The following is a 17527-nucleotide window of genomic DNA, read 5'->3' on the forward strand; positions in this document are numbered from 1 at the left end:
TTTTTGATGTATTTTAGCTTTTTTTTTTTTTTTATAAATTGTACATGTTCTATATGTTTCCAGGTGGAACCTTGTTGGTCCTCTACATGCCTGATTGAAGTTATTCTCCACACACTCGGTATCATTCACATCAAATCTAAATGCATGCAGAGGCTCTTCCTTGGCAGAAGTGTTACACCATGTCATTAAAACAATTACTTTTAGGAGGCCCTGAACAGGTTCAGACTTATCTGTTCTGAAGTACACTTGGCAATTATAAAACATTCTGATAGAGCACGCAATGGGCAAGTCAGTAAAGGTCTAGTGCACTCTAGCTGTTTTATGAAAATCAATCCAGTGTGTTCAAATAATATCCCAATTAACAAAGAACTGAATAAACTAAGTTCTGCCCTTTTTAAATTTCACAGAGGGATTGCTCCCTGGAACATGTAGTTCCATCCATATAATATAATTAAGCACTAAGGCCTCAGGTGTGGTATATGGCCAATATACAATGGCTAAGAGCTGTCCTTAAGCACGACGCAACCCAGAGTGCCTGGATACAGTCATTAACCGTGGTATATTGGCCCTATACCTCAAACCCCCAATGTGCCTTGTAGCTATTGTAAACTGGTTAATAACATAATTATACCAGTAAAAAGTAATTTTACCTGTGGTATAAGGTCTGAGATACCTCAGGGCTCAAGCCACCCAGTTTATAATAATAATAATTATAAAATGTGGATCCTGGATGCTGATTTGACGAGCAGCATTCCAAGTCGTGCTGCATTGGCCGTTACAGACAAATCGATGCCTACTATCAGTTCCATCTGAAAATGATCACTGCGCCTCAAGACGATCATGTTCATGTTGCTTTGCAAATCAGCTCTTTTATCTCAACTCGCACATTATTTCTCCTTGCTTCCAGGTTAGCATTTAGTTTGGTGTAGCGGGGGTTAATATAAGTCTAGCTTTCTGCCTGTCCGACCTCGGAAACAATGTTTCACATTTGAATTTCAATCTCTGGAGTACCATAGAGTGAACGGTGCCGAGACTAGACAACTTTTTCTGAGCAAAGTCATTATCATGGACATATCCAAGTAGCTTAGTGGTTAGAGCGTTGGGACAGTAACCGAAAGGCTGCCAGATCGAATCCCCGAGCTGACATGGTAAAAGAATATGTTCTGCACCTGAACAACGCAGTTAACCCACTCTTCCAAGGCTGTCATTGTAAATAAGAATTTGTTCTGAACTAGTTAAAGTTTTATATGTTTTTTTTATCCAAGAAGGAGCAAAAAAAAACATGTACTTAACTTCAGCTAGTGTACTGTCATTCCAGGTTACCTGTGACTATATTCATGATACAGCACTGTCTCAAATCAAATGTATTTATAAAGCCCTTTTCACATCAGCTGATATCTCAAAGTGCTGTACAGAAACCCATCCTAAAACCCCAAACGGCAAGCTGTGCAGGTGTAGAAGCACAGTGGCTAGGAAAAACTCCCTAGAAAGGCCAGAACCTAGTAAGAAACCTAGAGGAACCAGGCTCTGAGGGATGGCCAGTCCTCTTCTGGCTGTGCCGGGTGGAGATTATAACAGAACATGGCCAAGATGTTCAAATATTCATAGATGACCAGCAGGGTCAAATAATAATAATCACAGTGGTTGTCGAGGGTGCAACAGGTCAGCACCTCAGGAGTAAAGGTCAGGTGGCTTTTCATAGCCGATCATTCAGAGCATCTCTACCACTCCTGCTGTCTCTAGAGAGTTGAAAACAGCAGGTCTGGGACAGGTAGCACATCCGGTGAACAGGTCAGGGTTCCATAGCCGCAGGCAGAACAGTTGAAACTGGAGCAACAGCCTGGCCAGGTGGATTGGGGACAGCAAGGAGTCATCAGGCCAGGTAGTCCTGAGGCAAGGTCCTACGAGAGAGAGAGAAAGAAAGAAAGACAGAGAGCATACTTAAATTCGCACAGGACACCGAATAAGACAGGAGAAATACTCCAGATATAACAGACTGACCCTAGCCCCCGACACATAAACTACTGCAGCATAAATACTGGAGGCTGAGACAGGAGGGGTCGGGAGACGCTGTGGCCCCATCCGAGGATACCCCCGAACAGGGCCAAACAGGCAGGATATAACCCCACCCACTTTGCCAAAGCACAGCCCCCACACCACCAGAGGGATATCTTCAACCACCAACTTCTGAGACAAGGCCGAGTATAGCCCACAAAGATCTCCGCCACGGAACAACCCAAGGGGGAGCGCCAACCCCGACAGAAAGATCACGTCAGTGACTCAACCCACTCAAGTGAAGCACCCCTCCTAGGGACGGCATGGAAGAGCACCAGTAAGCCAGTGACTCAGCCCCTGTAATAGGGGTTTAGAGGCAAAGAATCCCAGTTGAGAGAGGGGAACCGGACAGGCAGAGACAGCAAGGGTGGGTCGTTGCTCCAGTGCCTTTCCGTAGACCTTCACACTCCTGGGCCAGGCTACACTCAATCATAGGACCTACTGAAGAGATGAGTCTTCAATAAAGACTTAAAGGTTGAGACCGAGTCAGCATCTCTAACATGGGTAGGCAGACCATTCCATAAAAATGGAGCTCTATAGGAGAAAGCCCTGCCTCCAACTGTTTGCTTAGATATTCTAGGGACAGTTAGGAGGCATGCATCTTGTCACCGTAGTGTACGTGTAGGTATGTACGGCAGGACCAAATCGTGAAGAGGTTAGGAGTAAAACTTTGAAATCAGCCCTTGCCTTAACAGGAAGCCAGTGTAGAGAGGCTAGCACTGGAGTAATATGATCACATTTTTTGGTTGTAGTCAAGATTCTAGCAGCCGTGTTTTGCACTCACTGAAGTTTATTTTGTGCTTTATTCGAGTAGCAGGAAAGTAGAGCACTGCAGTAGTCTAACCTAGAAGTGACAAAAGCATGGATCATTTTTTCTGCATCATTTTTGGACAGAACGTTTCTGATTTTTGCAATGTTACGTAGATGGAAAAAAGCTGTCCTTGAAACAGTCTTGATATGTTCGTCAAAAGAGAGATCAGGGTCCAGAGTAACGCCGAGGTCCTTCACAGTTTTATTTCAGACAACTGTACAACCATCAAGATTAATTGTCAGATTCAACAGAACTCTTTGTTTCTTGGGACCTAAAACAAACATCTCTGTTTTGTCCGAGTTTAAAAGTAGAACATTTGCAGCCATCCACTTACAGTGGGGAATACTTGTTCTGCTGCCGATTTTGCAGGTTTTCCTACTTACAAAGCATGTAGAGGTCTGTAATTTTTCTTCAACTGTGAGAGACGGTATTGAATATAAAACAAAAATCCAGAAAATCACATTGTATAAAAAATGTTTTTTTACCACATTTTCTCCCCAATTTCATGGTATCCAATTGTTTTAGTAGCTACTATCTTGTCTCATCGCTACAACTCCCGCACGGGCTCGGGAGAGACGAAGGTTGAAAGTCATGCGTCCTCCAATACACAACCGCATGCCGCACTGCTTCTTAACACAGCACGCATCCAACCCGGAAGCCAGCCGCACCGATGTGTCGGAGGAAACACCGTGCACAGGGGTCGCTGGTGCGCAATGAGACAAGGATATCCCTACCAACCAACCCCTCCCTAACCCGGAAGACACTAGGCCAATTGTGCATTGCCCCACGGACCTCCCGGTCGCGGCCGGTTACGACAGAGCCTGGGCGCGAACCCAGAGTCTCTGATGGCACAGCTGGCACTGCAGTATAGCACCCTTAACCACTGCACCACCCGGGAGGCCCAAAAAGTTATACTTTTGACTCATCTGTCCATAGAACAGGTGCTTTTTGGCAAACTTGAGTCAACTTTTTGGACGAGATGGGTCACATTATGTCTGTTGAAAACCAAACACTGCATTTCACAGTAAGAACCTCATACCAACAGTCAAGCATGTTGGTGATAGTGTGATGGTTTGGGGATACTTTGCTGCCTCAGGACCTGCATGACTTGCCTTAATAGAAGGAACCATGAATTCTGCTCTGTATCAGAGAATTCTACAGGAGAATGGCAGGCCATCCGCCTGTGAGCTGAAGCTGAAGCACAGCTGGGTCATGCAGCAAGACAATGACCCAAAAAAACACAATCAAGTCATCATGAAAATGGTTAAAAAGCAACACATTTTAAGTTTTGTAATGGCCTAGTCAAATTCCAGACATAATATCCAATTGAGATGTTGTGGCAGGACTTGAAACGAGCAGTTCATGTTTGAAAACCCACAAATGTCACCTAGTTAAACCAGTTACGCATGAAAAAGTGGGCCATAATTCCTCCACAGCAACATGAGACTGATCAACAACTACAGGAAGGATATGGTTCCAGTCATTGCAGCTAAAGGTGGCACAACCAGTTATTGCGTGTAAGGTCGCAATTACTTTTTCACACAAGGGTATTGGGCCTTACATACAGTGCCTTGCGAAAGTATTTGGCCCCCTTGAACTTTGCGACCTTTTGCCACATTTCAGGCTTCAAACATAAAGATATAAAACTGTATTTTTTTGTGAAGAATCAACAACAAGTGGGACACAATCATGAAGTGGAACGACATTTATTGGATATTTCAAACTTTTTTAACAAATCAAAAACTGAAAAATTGGGCGTGCAAAATTATTCAGCCCCTTTACTTTCAGTGCAGCAAACTCTCTCCAGAAGTTCAGTGAGGATCTCTGAATGATCCAATGTTGATCTAAATGACTAATGATGATAAATACAATCCACCTGTGTGTAATCAAGTCTCCGTATAAATGCACCTGCACTGTGATAGTCTCAGAGGTCCGTTAAAAGCGCAGAGAGCATCATGAAGAACAAGGAACACACCAGGCAGGTCCGAGATACTGTTGTGAAGAAGTTTAAAGCCGGATTTGGATACAAAAAGATTTCCCAAGCTTTAAACATCCCAAGGAGCACTGTGCAAGCGATAATATTGAAATGGAAGGAGTATCAGACCACTGCAAATCTACCAAGACCTGGCCGTCCCTCTAAACTTTCAGCTCATACAAGGAGAAGACTGATCAGAGATGCAGCCAAGAGGCCCATGATCACTCTGGATGAACTGCAGAGATCTACAGCTGAGGTGGGAGACTCTGTCCATAGGACAACAATCAGTCGTATATTGCACAAATCTGGCCTTTATGGAAGAGTGGCAAGAAGAAAGCCATTTCTTAAAGATATCCATAAAAAGAGAAGGTGCTCTGGTCAGATGAAACCAAAATTTAACTTTTTTGCAACAATGCAAAATGTCATGTTTGGCGTAAAAGCAACACAGCTCATCAGCCTGAACACACCATCCCCACTGTCAAACATGGTGGTGGCAGCATCATGGTTTGGGCCTGCTTTTCTTCAGCAGGGACAGGGAAGATGGTTAAAATTGATGGGAAGATGGATGGAGCCAAATACAGGACCATTCTGGAAGAAAACCTGATGGAGTCTGCAAAAGACCTGAGACTGGGACGGAGATTTGTCTTCCAACAAGACAATGATCCAAAACATAAAGCAAAATCTACAATGAAATGGTTCAAAAATAAACATATCCAGGTGTTAGAATGGCCAAGTCAAAGTCCAGACCTGAATCCAATCGAGAATCTGTGGAAAGAACTGAAAACTGCTGTTCACAAATGCTCTCCATCCAACCTCACTGAGCTCGAGCTGTTTTGCAAGGAGGAATGGGAAAAAATGTCAGTCTCTCGATGTGCAAAACTGATAGAGACATACCCCAAGCGACTTACAGCTGTAATCGCTGCAAAAGGTGGCGCTACAAAGTATTAACTTAAGGGGGCTGAATAATTTTGCACGCCCAATTTTTCAGTTTTTGATTTGTTAAAAAAGTTTGAAATATCCAATAAATGTCGTTCCACTTCATGATTGTGTCCCACTTGTTGTTGATTCTTCACAAAAAAATACAGTTTTATATCTTTATGTTTGAAGCCTGAAATGTGGCAAAAGGTCGCAAAGTTCAAGGGGGCCGAATACTTTGCACTGTAACTTTGTTTATGAAATAAATACAATAAGTATGTAATTGGTGTGTTTTTTGTTCACTCATGTTCCCTTTATCGAATTTTTGATTTTGGTTGAAGATTTGACAACATTCAGTATAAAATAATATGCATAAGTAGAGAAAATTTGAAAGGGGGCAAAGACTTTTTACAGCACTGTATACCATTTAGACATCGAGTTTGATCAATCTATTCCATCAATCAATCAAATGTATTTTATAAAGCCCTTTTTACATAAGCAGTTATCACAACTACTTATAAATATCCAGCCTAAAACCCCAAAGAGCAAGCAATGCAGAGCCAGAAGCACCGTGGGGGTAAGGAGAAAGGGAATGTGTTATGAAGTCCTTATGTGGGTACTCTTCAAATACTGTTACCGATCTAATAAATTGGCCTATTTAATATCCACGTCTTCACTCGGGCAGAATTGAGTCATGCATCATTAATTTATCCATCTATCCTTTATTTATACAGATGATGCCATTGGAAGGTCAAATCTATCTTCTTAAAGGGCAATTCTGCCACTTTTAACCTCATATTCATGATTTCCAGCACCATACCAGTGTCTACATATGTGGAAACGGTGGGTTTCTATGATCTGTGGTTAAATCAATAAGAAGAAAGAAATGTTCTCTGAGACATCACATGGTAGGATTTAAAGTTAGAAAAAACAGTGATTTTCAAAACATGGGTATTTTCATGATTCCCATGTCACAGCGAATCTCATAGTGTTTGAAGATCATTGTTTATCAAATGTTTTAACATGATGATGTCATCAAGCAGAACTTTATATTTTTTTGTAGAAATGCAACATTTTCCCATATCCCATTCACGTTCTTGTACTATATTTAGTACAATAACAAAATACGACCACTGAACAAATTCTGTTTTCTGTAAATGCATGACATTTGTTGTCAACATAGTACAAGTGTTAAGACAGGCCACATTGACGTTTTAAAATGGTCATTATCTATCATACTTCCAGTGTGAACCAAAGTTGGGATTTTGAGAAATGTGAAAAAATCATTCAAATTACTTCAGCATTTGTTTTTTGAAATACATTTAAGAATGAAATAGTTTAAAAGCATAACATATTGTTATTTGACCTGTTCTAAGACCAAATATGCTAAATGTATGATTCAATTTATTGACATTTGTGAACTACAGCTGTTTCTGTATCGTAATCTATTTACTCTTTGGATACATGGGGTTACTGTTTTTTTTTTTTTACACATTTCACAAATCAAGTCATGTGAATACTGTACATGTTCAAAGGATCAGATCTTAATAATTGTTGGTAATATACGGTACCAGTCAAAGGTTTGGACACACCTACTAATTCAAGTGTTTTCTTTATTTGTTTTACTATTGTCTACATTGTCGAAAAGTAGTGAAGACATCAAACCTATGAACTGTGCAACTGGGTCCTGGTCCTGGACTTCCACATATGGAATCATGTAGTAACCCAAAAAAAGAGTTAAACAAATCCAAATATACACTGCTCAAAAAAATAAAGGGAACACTAAGATAACACATCCTAGATCTGAATGAATGTAATATCCTTATTAAATACTTTTTTCTTTACATAGTTGAATGTGCTGACAACAAAATCACACAAAAATGATAAATGGAAATCAAATTTATCAACCCATGGAGGTCTGGATTTGGAGTCACACTCAAAATTAAAGTGGAAAACTACACTACAGGCTGATCCAACTTTGATGTAATGTCCTTAAAACAAGTCAAAATGAGGCTCAGTAGTGTGTGTGGCCTCCACGTGCCTGTATGACCTCCCTACAACGCCTGGGCATGCTCCTGATGAGGTGGCGGATGGTCTCCTGAGGGATCTCCTCCCAGACCTGGACTAAAGCATCCGCCAACTCCTGGACAGTTTGTGGTGCAACGTGGCGTTGGTGGAGGGAGCGAGACATGATGTCCCAGATGTGCTCAATTGGATTCAGGTCTGTCATAGCATCAATGCCTTCCTCTTGCAGGAACTGCTGACACACTCCAGCCACATGAGGTCTAGCATTGTCTTGCATTAGGAGGAACCCAGGGCCAACCGCACCAGCATATGGTCTCACAAGGGGTCTGAGGATCTCATCTCGGTACCTAATGGTAGTCAGGCTACCTCTGGCGAACACATGGAGGAAGAAAAGAAATGCCACCCCACACCATGACTGACCCACAGCCAAAGCGGTCATGCTGGAGGATGTTGCAGGCAGCAGAACGTTCTCCACGGCGTCTCCAGACTCTGTCAAGTCTGTCACGTGCTCAGTGTGAACCTGCTTTCATCTGTGAAGAGCACAGGGCGCCAGTGGCGAATTTGCCAATCTTGGTGTTCTCTGGCAAATGCCAAACGTCCTGCACGGTGTTGCGCTGTAAGCACAACTCCCACCTGTGGACATCGGGCCCTCATACCACCCTCATGGAGTCTGTTTCTGACCGTTTGAGCAGACATTTACATTTGTGGCCTGCTGGAGGTCATTTTGCAGGGCTCTGGCAGTGCTCATCCTTGCACAAAGGCGGAGGTAGCGGTCCTGCTGCTGGGTTGTTGCCCTCCTACGGCCTCCTCCACGTCTCCTGATGTACTGGCCTGTCTCCTGGTAGCGCCTCCATGCTCTGGACACTACGCTGACAGACACAGCAAACCTTCTTGCCACAGCTCGCATTGATGTCCCATCCTGGATGAGCTGCACTACCTGAGCCACTTGTGTGGGTTGTAGACTCCATCTCATGCTACCACTAGAGTGAAAGCACCGCCAGCATTCAAAAGTGACCAAAACATCAGCCAGGAAGCATAGGAACTGAGAAGTGGTCTGTGGTCCCCACTTGCAGAACCACTCCTTTATTGGGGGTGTCTTGCTAATTGCCTATAATTTCCACCTGTTGTCTATTCCATTTGCACAACAGCATGTGAAATTTATTGTCAATCAGTGTTGCTTCCTAAGTGGACAGTTTGATTTCACAGAAGTGTGATTGACTTGGAGTTACATTGTGTTGTTTAAGTGTTCCCTTTATTTTTTTGAGCAGTGTATTTAGGATTTTAGATTCTTCAAAGTAACCATCCTTTGCCTTGATGACAGCTTTGCTTTGTGTTGGGTCATTATCCTGTTGAAAAACAAATGATAGACCCACTAAGCGCAAACCAGATGGGATGGCGTATCACTGCAGAAAGCTGTGGTAGCCATGCTGGTTTAGTGTGTCATGAATTCTAAATATATTACAGACAGTGTCACCAGCAAAGCACCCACCCACACCATCACACATCCTCCTCCATGCTTCACTGTGGTAACCACACATGCAGAGATCATCCGTTCATCTACTCTGAGTCTTACAAAGACACGGCGGTTGGAACCAAAAATCTCATTAGACCAAAGGACAGATTTCCACCAGTCTGATGTCCATTGCTCGTGTTTCTTGGCCCAAAGCAACTCACTTATTTTTATTGGTGTCCTTTAGTAGTGGATTCTTTGCAGAGATTCGACAATGAAGGCCTAATTCACACAGTCTCTTCTGAACAGTTGATTTGAAATGTGTCTGTTACTTGAACACTGTGAAGCATTTATTTGGGCTGCAATTTCTGAGGCTGGTAACTCTAATGAACTTATCCTCTGCATCAGAGGTAACTCTTGTTTTTCAACACTCACTCACGCCCCATAGAACTCACCTCTGTCATCATGAAGTGCTTTGAGAGACTAGTCAAGGATCATATCACCTCTACCTTACCTGTCACCCTAGACTCAATTGAATTTGCATACCACCCCAATAGATCCACGTGCGATGCAATCGCCATCACACTGCAAACTGCCCTATCCCATGTGGATAAGAGGAATACCTATGTAAGAATGATGTTCATTGACTATAGCTCAGCATTCAACACAATAGTACCCTCCAAACTCATCATTAAGCTTGAGGCACTAGGTCTGAACCCCACCCTGTGCAACTGGGTCCTGGACTTCCTGAAGGGCCGCCCCCAGGTGGTGAAGGTAGGAAACAACACCTCCACTTCACTGATCCTCAACACCTGAACACTGGGGCCCCACAAGGGTGCGTGCTCAGCCCCCTCCTGTACTCCCTCTTCACCCATGACTGCATGGCCAAGCACGCCTCCAACTCAATCATCAAGTTCGCAGATGACACAACAGTAGTAGGCTTGATTACCAACAAAGATGAGACAGCCTACAGGGAGGAGGTGAAGGCTCTGGGAGTGTGGTGCCAGGAATATAACCTCTCACTCAATGTCAACTAAACAAAGGAGATGACTTCAGGAAACAGCAGAGGGAGCACCACCCTATCCACATTGATGGGACTACAGTGGAAAGCTTCCACTGGCGAGTTCCTAGGCGAACACATCACTGACAAACTGAAATGGTCCACCCACACAGAGTGTGGTGAAGAACGCGCAACAGCGCCTCTTCAACCTCAGGAGGCTAAAGAAATTTGCCTTGGCACCTAAACCCCTCACAAACTTTTACAGATAAACAAATGAGAGCATCCTATCGGGCTCTATAACCGCTTGGTACAGCAACTGCACTGCCTGCAACCTCCGGTCTCTACAGTAGATGGTGTGATCTGCCCAACGCATTACCGGGGGCAAACTACTGCGATCATCAAGGACAACAACCACCCAAGCCACTGCCTGTTCACCCGGCTATCATCCAGAAGGCGAGGTCAGTACAGGTGCATCAAAGCTGGGACAAAGAGACTGGAAAAACAGTTTCTATCCCAAGGCCATCAGACTGTTAAATAACCATCACTAGAACATAGAGGCTGCTGCCTATATAAATTTACTTGAAATCACTGGCCACTTTAATAAACAGAACACTAGTCACTTTCATAATGTTAACATATCTTGCATTACTCATCTCATATGTATATACTGTATTCTATACTATTCTACTGTATCTTCGTCTATGCCGCTCTGCCATTGCACGTCTATACAGTGGCTTGCAAAAGTATTCACCCCCTTGGTATTTTTCCTATTTTGTTGCCTTACAACCTGGAATGAAAATGGATTGTTTGGGGGGTTGTATAATTTGATTTACACAACATGCCTAACACTTTGAAAATGCAAAATATTTTTTATTGTGAAACAAACAAGCAATAAGACCAAAAAACAGAAAACTTGAGCGTGCATAACTATTCAGCCCCCCTACTTTGTAGATCCACCTTTCGCAGCAATTACAGCTGCAAGTCTCTTGGGGTATGTCTCTATTAGAGGTCGACCGATTAATCAGAACGTCCGATTAATTAGGGCCGTTTTCATAACAATCGGAAATCGGTATTTTTGGACACCAAACTTTCTTTCTTTTTTTTTTACACCTTTATTTAATCTTTATTTAACTAGGCAAGTTAAGAACACATTCTTATTTTCAATGACGACCTAGGAACGGTGGGTTAACTGCCTCGCTCAGGGGCAGAACGGCAGATTTTTACCTTGTCAGCTCAGGGGATTCAATCTTGCAACCTTACAGTTAACTAGTCCAACGCTCTAACCACCTGATTACATTGCACTCCATGAGGAGCCTGCCTGTTACGCGAATGCAGTAAGCCAAGGTAAGTTGCTAGCTAGCATTAAACTTATCTTATAAAAAACAATCAATCAATCAATCATAATCACTAGTGAACTACACATGGTTGATGATATTACCAATTTATCTAGCGTGTCCTGCATTGCATTTAATCGATGCGGTGCGTATCGTTGCTCCAATGTGTACCTAACCATAAACATCAATGCCTTTCTTAAAATCAATACACAGAAGTATATATTTTTAAACCTGCATATTTAGCTAAAAGAAATCCAGGTTAGCAGGCAATATTAATATCACACATAACTATTTCATGTTTCTAAATGATTTCTTTATTCAGACGAATGGTACTGCTATGGGATACCCCATGGCTCCTAACTATGCTAATTTGTATGTGGGTTACATGGAGAAACAGTCTATTTTCAATCCTCTCAAAAATGTTTTCTTGCCTCACATCATTATTTGGAAACGGTATATTGATGATATTTTTGTTCTATGGAGGGGTGAATCAAAACAGCTCCAGGCATTCCATGCTTTTCTTAACTCCTGTTAAGAAAGATTTACTGAGATTTATTATGCAATCTGATACACGTCAAATCAGTGTTCTTGATCTTCTGATCTTGTGTGAAGATAATGTTCTATACACTGATCTTTACAGGAAACCTACTGATCGTAACAGTTTGTTGAGGGCTGATAGTTGTCACCCACTTCCCTTAAAAAATAGATTGCCCTACAGCCAATTCTGTCAAATCAAAAGAATTTGCAAAAAACTATCAGATTTCGACAGAATTATGGCTGAGACGCAAGAAAGTTAAAGGAGAGGGGCTACAAAAAGGATCAGATTAATATTGCCACTGAGAAAATTTAAAACAAAACGAGACATGACCTTTTTCAAGGTCAGTCTCGCAAAAAGATGCATTCATGCGTTCTAACTACCCGCTATTCAAAGTGCTCTGAACAAATGAAGGGAATTGTTCACAAACATTGGCACATTCTAAAATCCGATGATAGTCTCGGTAATGTGTTTTCGGACCTTCCCTTGGTCATATTGTCGCAGGGCAGAAATCTCAGACACCAATTGGTACACTCTGATTTACCACCCCAAGATATTCCTGAACAACGTCTATTTGCACCCCTACTGGATGGAAATTACAAATGTAATGGCTGTGCTCAATGCAATGGCACTTATAAATGTAGATCCTTCAAAGACCCACAAACAGGGAAATCGATCCCAATCAAAGGTGTTATTAAGGGCTCCACTAAGGCAGTTAATTATCTTATAACTTGTCCTTGTGGTAAAAAATGACGTGGGTAAAACAAAGAGCGAATTAAAAGTACGTATCTCAGAGCATCGTAGCACCATTAGGTGTAAAAACTTGACTTACCCAGTTGCGGCCCACTTCTTGGAGGCAGGCCACTCGATTTCGTCTCTGCGTTATATTGGCATCGAACATGTAGGAGAGAGGGTGACCTTGATAATTTATTGTTAAAACGAGAGGCTGCCTGGATCTTTAACTTAAAGACCCTTGTTCCCTTCGGTCTCAAGTAGACTTTGATCTGAAGCCATTCTTGTGATTATTGTGACTTTGCCATTGTAATTGTTTGTAAGTTTGTGTAGTCTAAAAGGAATTTATGATCGATCGTATGCTATCCATTTGTTGTTTGTATGCTGTTCTTTGTATGCCATTTAATATTTGATAATTAACCAATGATATTAGGCCACTCTTGGCCATGATTACAGACACCTGTGTCTTTTGACATTACATAGACGAGTGTTTGTGATTATACCCTGATGAAAACAGCGTGGCTGTCAAACATTTTTGCATCTGCGCTCCTAGAGTGTGCGGCTCTCTTTTATTTTCAAGTTTTCTACTCCGTAGCCAGCACCTCGCCTAAATAGGTGTGCGTTTCTTTTTCTTCTAGATAGCAGGCAAAATTAACCAGGTGAAATTGTGTCACTTCTCTTGCGTTCATTGCACGCAGAGTCAGTGTATATGCAACAGTTTGGGCCGCCTAATTTGCCAGAATTTTACGTAATTATGACATAACATTGAAGGTTGTGCAATGTAACAGGAATATTTAGACTTATGGATGCCACCCGTTAGATAAAATACGGAACGTTCCGTATTCCACTGAAAGAATAAACGTCTTGTTTTCGAGATGATAGTTTCCGGATTCGACCATATTAATGACCTAAGGCTCGTATTTCTGTGTGTTATTATGTTATAACTAAGCCTATGATTTGATAGAGCAGTCTGACTGAGCGGTGGTAGACAGCAGCAGGCTCGTAAGCATTCATTCCCACTGCACTTTCGTGCATTTTGCCAGCAGCTCTTCGTTGTGCTTCAAGCATTGCGCTGTTTATGACTTTAAGCCTATCAACTCCCGAGATTAGGCTGGTGTAACCGATGTGAAATGGCTAGCTAGTTAGCGGGGTGCTCGCTAATAGCGTTTCAAACGTCACTCGCTCTGAGACTTGGAGTAGTTGTTCCCCTTGCTCTGCATGGGTAACGCTGCTTCAAGGGTGGCTGTTGTCTATGTGTTCCTGGTTCGAGCCCAGGTAGGAGCGAGGAGAGGGATGGAAGCTATACTGTTACACTGGCAATACTAAAGTGCCTATAAGAACATCCAATAGTCAAAGGTTAATGAAATACAAATGGTATAGAGAGAAATAGTCCTATAATTCCTATAATAACTACAACCTAAAATTTCTAACCTGGGAATATTGAAGACTCATGTTAAAAGGAACCACCAGCTTTCATATGTTCTCATATTCTGAGCAAGGAACTTTAACGTTAGCTACCTTACCTGGTACATATTGCACTTTTACTTCCTTCTCCAAACCTTGGTTTTTGCATTATTTCAACCAAATTGAACATGTTTCAATATTTATTTGAGGCTAAATTAATTTTATTTATCTATTATATTAAGTTAAAATATTTGTTTATTCAGTATTGTTGTAATTGTCATTATTACAAATAAATAAATAAAATAGGCAGATTAATCGGTATCGGCTTTTTTTGGTCCCCCAATTATCGGTATCGGCGTTGAAAAATCATAATCGGTCGACCTCTAGTCTCTATAAGCATGGCACATCTGGCCACTAGAATTTTTGCCCATTCTTCAAGACAAAACTTCTCCAGCTCCTTCAATTTGGATAGGTTCCGCTGGTGTACAGCAATCTTTAAGTCATACCACAGATTCTCAATTGGATTGAGGTCTGGGCTTTGACTAGGCCATTCCAAGACATTTAAATGTTTCCCCTTAAACCACTTGAGTGTTGCTTTAGCAGTATACTTAGGGTCATTGTCCTGCTGCAAGGTGAACCTCCGTCCCAGGCTCAGAAACAGGTTTCTCTCAAGAATGTATCTGTATTTAGCGCCATCCATCATTCCTTCAATTCTGACCAGTTTCTCAGTCCCTGTCGATGAATAAAAAGGTGAACCTCCGTCCCAGTCTCAAATCTCTGGAAGACAGAAACAGGTTTCCCTCAAGAATTTCTCTGTATTTAGCGCCATCCATCATTCCTTCAATTCTGACCAGTTTCCCAGTCCCTGTCTATTATAAACATCCCCACAGCATGATGATGCCACCACCATGCTTCACTATGTGGATGGTGTTCTCGGGGTGATGAGAGGTGCTGGGTTTGCGCTAGACGTGGCGTTTTTTTTATGACCAAAAAGCTCCATTTTAGTCTCATCTGACCAGAGTACCTTCTTCCATATGTTTGGGGAATCTCCCACATGCCTTTTGGCAAACACCAAACATGTTTGCTTATTTTTTTCTTTGAGCAATGTTTTTTTTCTGTCCACTCTTCCGCAAAACCCAGCTCTGTGGAGTGCACGGCTTAAAGTGGTCCTATGGACAGATACACCAATCTCCGCTGTGGAGCTTTACAGCTCCTTCAGGATTATCTTTGGTCTCTTGGTTGCCTCTCTGATTAATGCCCTCCTTGCCTGGTCCGTGAGTTTTGGTGGGCGGCCCTCTCTTGGGGTGGCTCTCTCAGGTTTGTTGTGGTGCCATATTCTTTACATGTTTTAAATCAAATCAAATCAAATTTTATTTGTCACATACACATGGTTAGCAGATGTTAATGCGAGTGTAGCGAAATGCTTGTGCTTCTAGTTCCGACAATGCAGTAATAACAAGTAATCTAACTAACAATTCCAAAACTACTGTCTTGTACACAGTGTAAGGGGATAAAGAATATGTACATAAGGATATATGAATGAGTGATGGTACAGAGCAGCATAGGCAAGATACAGTAGATGGTATCGGGTACAGTATGTACAAATGAGATGAGTATGTAAACAAAGTGGCATAGTATAGTATAAAGTGGCTAGTGATACATGTATTACATAAGGATACCGTCGATGATATAGAGTACAGTATATACGTATGCATATGAGATGAATAATGTAGGGTAAGTAACATTTATATAAGGTAGCATTGTTTAAAGTGGCTAGTGATATATTTACATCATTTCCCATCAATTCCCATTATTAAAGTGGCTGGAGTTGAGTCAGTGTCAGTGTGTTGGCAGCAGCCACTCAGTGTTAGTGGTGGCTGTTTAACAGTCTGATGGCCTTGAGATAGAAGCTGTTTTTCAGTCTCTCGGTCCCAGCTTTGATGCACCTGTACTGACCTCGCCTTCTGGATGATAGCGGGGTGAACAGGCAGTGGCTCGGGTGGTTGATGTCCTTGATGATCTTTATGGCCTTCCTGTGACATCGGGTGGTGTAGGTGTCCTGGAGGGCAGGTAGTTTGCCCCCGGTGATGCGTTGTGCAGACCTCACTACCCTCTGGAGAGCCTTACGGTTGAGGGCGGTGCAGTTGCCATACCAGGCGGTGATACAGCCCGCCAGGATGCTCTCGATTGTGCATCTGTAGAAGTTTGTGAGTGCTTTTGGTGACAAGCCGAATTTCTTCAGCCTCCTGAGGTTGAAGAGGCGCTGCTGCGCCTTCTTCACGATGCTGTCTGTGTGAGTGGACCAATTCAGTTTGTCTGTGATGTGTATGCCGAGGAACTTAAAACTTGCTACCCTCTCCACTACTGTTCCATCGATGTGGATAGGGGGGTGTTCCCTCTGCTGTTTCCTGAAGTCCACAATCATCTCCTTAGTTTTGTTGACGTTGAGTGTGAGGTTGTTTTCCTGACACCACACTCCGAGGGCCCTCACCTCCTCCCTGTAGGCCGTCTCATCGTTGTTGGTAATCAAGCCTACCACTGTTGTGTCGTCCGCAAACTTGATGATTGAGTTGGAGGCGTGCGTGGCCACGCAGTCGTGGGTGAACAGGGAGTACAGGAGAGGGCTCAGAACGCAACCTTGTGGGGCCCCAGTGTTGAGGATCAGCGGGGAGGAGATGTTGTTGCCTACCCTCACCACCTGGGGGCGGCCCGTCAGGAAGTCCAGTACCCAGTTGCACAGGGCGGGGTCGAGACCCAGGGTCTCGAGCTTGATGACGAGCTTGGAGGGTACTATGGTGTTGAATGCCGAGCTGTAGTCGATGAACAGCATTCTCACATAGGTATTCCTCTTGTCCAGATGGGTTAGGGCAGTGTGCAGTGTGGTTGAGATTGCATCGTCTGTGGACCTATTTGGGCGGTAAGCAAATTGGAGTGGGTCTAGGGTGTCAGGTAGGGTGGAGGTGATATGGTCCTTGACTAGTCTCTCAAAGCACTTCATGATGACGGATGTGAGTGCTACGGGGCGGTAGTCATTTAGCTCAGTTACCTTAGCTTTCTTGGGAACAGGAACAATGGTGGCCCTCTTGAAGCATGTGGGAACAGCAGACTGGTATAGGGATTGATTGAATATGTCCGTAAACACACCGGCCAGCTGGTCTGCGCATGCTCTGAGGGCGCGGCTGGGGATGCCATCTGGGCCTGCAGCCTTGCGAGGGTTAACACGTTTAAATGTCTTACTCACCTCGGCTGCAGTGAAGGAGAGACTGCATGTTTTCGTTGCAGGCCGTGTCA

General features: G+C 43.0%; 1 long non-coding RNA gene across 1 annotated transcript in view; it reads right to left on the reverse strand.

Moving 5' to 3' along the window:
* Positions 1-17527, reverse strand: part of LOC149980852 (uncharacterized) — a 24174-nt gene continuing 6647 nt past the window's right edge. The window contains exon 2 of the long non-coding RNA XR_016483152.1: positions 1-1901. This is a non-coding gene — a long non-coding RNA (uncharacterized LOC149980852). The remainder of the gene's footprint in view (positions 1902-17527) is intronic.

The sequence above is a fragment of the Oncorhynchus mykiss genome, chromosome 9 (assembly GCF_057628025.1).
Source record: "Oncorhynchus mykiss isolate SJ-2025 chromosome 9, ASM5762802v1, whole genome shotgun sequence".
Lineage (NCBI taxonomy): Eukaryota > Metazoa > Chordata > Actinopteri > Salmoniformes > Salmonidae > Oncorhynchus > Oncorhynchus mykiss.